We start from the raw sequence: 6,695 nt of genomic DNA, 5'->3' as shown, positions 1-6,695 counted from the left end.
GTTATACTATTGTTATTATTATAGTAGTAGTAGTAGAATTATTATTAGTATTAGTATTTTCATTATTATTATTATCATCATCATTATTATTATTATTATTATCAATCCCATATGAGTTAGTAAGCATATTTGGAAATCTCTTTTAGATTAAAATTAACTTGAACATCATCAATATCATCATCATCATCCTTACCATCATCATCATTATCATCATTATCATCATCATCCTCACCATCATTATCATCATCATCATCATCATCATCAATATCATCATCATCACCATCATCATCATTATCCTCACCATCATTATCATCATCATTATCATCATCATCATCATCATCAATATCATCATCATTATCCTCACCACCATCATTATCATCATCATCATCCTCACCTCATCATTATCATCATCATCATCCTCACCATCATCATTATCATCATCATCATCACCATCATCATTATCATTATCATCATCATCATCATCATCATCACCATCATCACCATCATCATTATTATTATTATCATTATTCCCATAATTCTAATTCCAGTATAGATTGGTATATATCTTTATGCGTATTCAGGCTTTGAAAGCTGACACGCAGTCAAGCTTTCTTGATAGTGGCAACCCCTGCAACCTTCCAAAATCGATATGTATATAGGAAATGCATTTTTTCTCTCAATATTTTGCTGGTCAGTTAACTTAATTTGTTACCATATATATATGTTTTTTGTATGTTTTTGAGAACGAGCTTGGTGTCCAAATGCTAATTTCAGAGAAAAATACATATCTTTTCTTTATTTTCAGGTTATCGATTACATACGGAAATTCATTTATAGTAAGTACAAAAGATTTACCCGGATCATCATCATCATAATTATTATTTTTGTTAATATTGTTATTACTATTGTTATTATTATTATAGTAGTAGAAGTAGAATTATTATTAGTATTAGTATTTTCATTATTATTATTAGTTAGTAAGCATATTTGGAAATCTCTTTTAGATTAAAATTAACTTGAACATCATCAATATCATCATCATCATCCTCACCATCCTCACCATCATCATCATCATCATCATCATCATCAATATCCTCACCATCATTATCATCATCATTATCATCATCATCATCATCATCAATATCATCACCATCATCATCATCCTCACCTCATCATTATCATCATCATCATCATCCTCACCATCATCATTATCATCATCATCATCACCATCATCATTATCATCATCATCATCACTATCATCATCATCATCACCATCATCATTATCATCATTATTATTATTATCATTATTCCCATAATTCTAATTCCAGTATAGATTGGTATATATCTTTATGCGTATTCAGGCTTTGAAAGCTGACACGCAGTCAAGCTTTCTTGATAGTGGCAACCCCTGCAACCTTACAAAATCGATATGTATATAGGAAATGCATTTTTTCTCTCAATATTTTGCTGGTCAGTTAACTTAATTTGTTACCATATATATATGTTTTTTGTATGTTTTTGAGAACGAGCTTGGTGTCCAAATGCTAATTTCAGAGAAAAATACATATCTTTTCTTTATTTTCAGGTGATCGACTAGATTTTTGATTTGAGGTTCCGGATTTCATCCATTTCAATGTAAGTTGACATTCAACACATAACCATTTTCATGTTTAGAATGAGTTTGTATATCATGTATAAATTAAGAAGAAGAAGGGGAGGGGGAGGGGCGAGCAACGGAGAAGAACAAGCATATATTAATATTAACCCTAATTCTCCCGGGGGCCATAATGCCCCCTCGACAATTCTCGCGTTATATCTGCTGCGCAAAATTTTTTGACCTCGCCGCTCACTGACTTTTTACTTTTAAGTCTCGCGCAAATTTTGAGACCAAATTTGTGATGCCCGGGTGGGCGGTTACGACATTACGCAACATCATGTAAGTGCATGTCAGACCCAAAATTGCTCATAAACGTGATTTCATGTACAAATTCAATGGAAATTGTGTATTTAGCCAAAATTCATAAATGTATCATAATTTTTACTTTTGCTGATTAAACTTAATTAATTTTGCCTTGTTTATGATCAGAATTAAGTCTGGAACGATTTCCATCGAAAAATAACCAATAAAAAAAGCAAAAAAAATAAAAAAAATACATAAGAAATTTAAAAAAAAATTAATAAATAAGAAATCGGTCTTGGTACCAGAATTTTTTTCATTGACATTCGTTAGGAATGCTAAAAAGAATATTTTCACAAAAAATAGCATTCTGGGAGCTTTATTTAGTAAATCAGAGCAAAAAGTATGATTTCATGAATAAATTAGCATAATTAATTCATATAAAATAAAAATATATGAATTCAGTGAAATTTACCGATGCAACTGCGTAGATTACATCATTCTTTACCATCATTCAAATTTTCGTTGTGATCACGCAATCTGCGGCTGAGATCTTAAGAGGGTGAAGCGCGAGCTGAAAATTGTTGATATTCAGTCCAGAAAAACGTGACATTTTAAGGAATGTCTTTAGGAATTCATGAAGAGCAGAGATATCTATCAAATCTACTAATGCGAACGTCAGTAGGGAATAAATATGTTTTATATATTTAGACCTGAAATGGACGATCACTTTAAGTAGTCATGAAAAAGAAGCATAATTATGTTACTGCATAAAATGATAAAAGCTGTAGTTCGAGGAATCATATTTGGTGTATATTGACCTAAAACGGAATGTTTTGGTACCACTTAATCCCCTTAAAAATGATTATTTACCTCATTAAATGAACAATGCGAGCACCAGGGGGGTGTTTCACAAAGATTTAAGTATGACTTAGGTCGCACTTAATTGATCAATACGCAGTAGTGCGCTTCCTCTTGGAATGATCTGACCAATGCTGTCATGCCTTTTATACTGCGCGCAACTAGACATTTAAGTGCGACTCTAAGTCATACTTAAATCTTTGTGAAACACCCCCCAGGAGTGATGAACACAAATGCTTTAATCAAATTATTTCATAAAGTTATACAACAAATCTTATGTGATATAAGATAATATATATAATATAAAATAAATCTATAAATGTAATCTAATCTGTGTCCTTTTCTCATAGTGATTTACATTGTTTTATTTTCGATTTTTAAACTTAATAAAGTTATACCGGTTTTTCAAACTTTTTTAGCATATTTTACTTTGTATGTTTTTTCCTTGTCCAAATGAACACAAAATGATATAATTTCATCTCCTTCCCCAACTTTGTTTCCCTTTCTTTATCATCTTTTTCTCCTCTCCTTTTTTCCAACCGATTCGGGGAGGGGGTCTATGCCCATCGGGCCACCCTTGGTTTCGCCACTGATCTAGGAAAAGATGTAGCTATATCTTTTCTCTACGCTGTACATAGCCCATACGTCTGATGCTAAGAATAGCGCTACTTCGCAGCAACTGAACGTTGTATTGATGACGTTTTGCTTAAAAACATCAGACTCATAAACATAAAGGAGATGACACAAGCTGCAACTTCGCATAGTAGTAGAATACAGCAGTAGTAGTTGTAGTACAGGTAGTAGTAGTAGTAGTAGTACAGGTAGTAGTAGTAGTACATAGGTGGATCCAGAGGGTGGCCCGAGGGGCCTGGGCCCCTTCCCTATTGGCGGAGCATAATAAAAGAAAAAAGGGGAAAGAAAGAAAAAAGAAGGGGAAAGAAAGAAAAAAGAAGGGGAAAGAAAGAAAAAAGAAGGGGAAAGGGAGGAGGAAAAATAAGATGAGGAAGACAAGTGGATAAAATAAGGTGAGGGGAAGAATTGGAAATTGGAAATTACAAGAAATCTTTTAAGTAACAATATAAAATTTTCGCTTGCGCTTCGCGCTAGCATTATAATTTTGACTTCACCCACATTTTTGCACATAATTGGGAATATTGGATGATTAAGACTTTTTAAACTCTGCACCAATACATCCTGTATGACCACTCGAAATGTTGGTTTAATTGAGTTAGGCAATGTCCACAAGTGTTAATAGAAAAAAAGATGCATTAACCCATGCGTCATATTCATAATTAAAAAAGTGCTTAAAATGTCAAATGTCATTTCTACAGGCCTTAATATCGACAAATTTCACGCTCTCATTAGGCTTATTATATAGATTCATGAATAGCATTTTTATGAATAACATTTTTAATGAATTCCTAATAGCTACCCCCCCCCCCCTCCTCCCCTGTTCAGAATGGCATACGACATTTTTTATCTCGCGCTTAGGAAGAGGAATAGGATGATAGTCATCATTTTCATATGATGACAAAATGTCTTTAGCCCTGGTCCTAGGTCAAAATAGTTTTTTTTAAATAGCAACTCGCGCTTCGTGCTAGCATTATTTATTAAGTGTGATCCACATCCATTTCATAATGTTTATACACAGTGCTTGAATTCGTCCTTAAATTGACCCCTTTTCAGATGGTTATACAAATATTTCAGCTCGCGCTTCGCACTTGCATTATTGATTTTTACGATTTTATTTTTTATGCTTTCTCAGTTAATGGTTATTGTGCAAAATGTACCTAGATAATCAACACTACTATAATTATTAGTAAATAATTTGTGTGTGTGTGTGCAAATTAGGTAATGAAAGGACATATCAGATTAGGGGTATTGCCTTTCATATAAGTTTTTTTATGCAAGATTAACTCTAAAATCAAAACATCAAACAGTGCTTCACTTTTGAATCTTTCAAACATTACCTCAAACCGTTTCTGTTCAATCCTTAATTTCTTTTATAATTTCCCCAAAAGCGCCTTGAGCACTCTACAGAGTGGATTTGGTGCTATATAAGTCTAATTATTATGATTATTATTAAAATACACCAATCATCTGAGGCAGCTTAATTTTTAATTGTGTTAATCAAATATATAGGCCTCATTATGTTATATATGGTATTACGTTTTGTAATATTGTTTACTTTGTCATGCACTTGTAGTATGTACAACATTGTAAAACGGAAGTCAATAAAATGAAATTATCAAAAAAATGTAGGCCCTATTCAGAACGCCCACATTCTAGGTCTTAATCTAAAAAACGCGCATCTACATTAATTGAGATACGCAGTTTGTTATTTAAAACGTGCTTAAATTGTCCAGTTTCACAACCAAATATATAAAAAAAATCTGCTCGCGCTTCGCGCTCGCATATAATTTTGACCAATCCGACATTTTTGCTCATAATAGGGAGTATGGATGGTTCACATTGTTTCTACTTTGCGACCCTGCGCCAATATATCCTGTATGGCCACCCAAATTGTTGGTTTTACTGAGTCATACAATTTCCATAAGTTTATATAGAAAAAAAATATATGTATCTCGGTCATCAAAGGTCAAAAGGTTATACCTTGAACTATAACACAGATTGAATATAGGATTTTTCGCAATAAGATCACATGGTACATTTTTTCAAAAATAAATTTTACGTACACTCCAAGATCAAACAATGCAGAATATTTTTCCTAAAAAAAAAATATCATGGAAGACATGCAATGGACCTTTTGACCGCTCTCACTTTTACAGCTGGAAGTATATTAGAAAATGAAGTTTAGATCGTGGTAACTAGTTCAAATCTGCATTTTATTTTTTTCACCAATATATTCTCTGGTTTCTACGTTCTAAAAAATGTTTATTGAATCAAGGGTGGCAGAAGAGGGATAGAGGCACTTGTCCCCTAAAATTTCCTATAGAAAAGAATCACGAAATGTGCCCTATGAGAAGTAGCGTTCTTCAACATCCTGTGCAAGTTTATTTTCCTTTGTATCGTATTTAATGTCATTGAATATTTGCCTTCTTTTTTCTTGAATTTGTGGTGTAGGGGCATAAATGTAGTTCAGATAAGGCATAATTGGGTGAATGGATATTTTTCATCAATTTCTTTTTGCTAGGAACATTAATATTCTGATTTTTCCGAGGCCTGTTCTAAATTGATTCGTTCTTTTTTAAAATCTGCTTTATGTCATAAATTATGAAAAGTCTATTTTGCTCTGTAATATGGTTGAAGGTATGGGTTCATGACCTTTTGATCTTTGATGGCCTTAATGCACATACATTTTAAACTAAACACTTGCACAAATTGTAGAACTTATCTAAACTGACAATTTGAGTTGCCGTATAGATACGTAGGTGCAGAGTTGCAAGGTGAAACAGTTGAAACCATCCATAGTTCTAATTTTGTGCTTCCAGTTGGAAAAGTGGGCGTGGTCAAAAAGTCCCTGGGGAGTAACAGTTTTAGTAACTGCCACCCCATTTTGTTTTCTTGGGAACATCACTTTTTCTGAAATGTTAGACCAAGGGCTAAAATGAACTACCCATTACTGTAGGTCACGTAGGGGGTGCACCATGACCCCCCAGTCTAGCCTATGGCGGCATGATTTAATTTTATTCCTTGAACATGTTGAAGACATGCTTTGGGAAAATATGGAGAAACAACATGAAATAAAGTATTACACCACACGGATGATTTTATACCTCATACCATTTATAAATATATAACTTTCATAGTCTTTAGATCCAGCTTACACAAACCAAACAAAAATATCATGTGATGTACCAGATTTAGTATCATGGACTAAAGTAGAATAATGAAAAAGTTACAGCACAATGAGCTCGTTATTATTGCCCTCTCTTCTAGTTCAAAGCGTGAAAAAACATCAGCATTTGGGTGCAAT

This window comes from Lytechinus variegatus, chromosome 1 (assembly GCF_018143015.1).
Source record: "Lytechinus variegatus isolate NC3 chromosome 1, Lvar_3.0, whole genome shotgun sequence".
Lineage (NCBI taxonomy): Eukaryota > Metazoa > Echinodermata > Echinoidea > Temnopleuroida > Toxopneustidae > Lytechinus > Lytechinus variegatus.
This window is presented reverse-complemented; position numbering follows the sequence as displayed.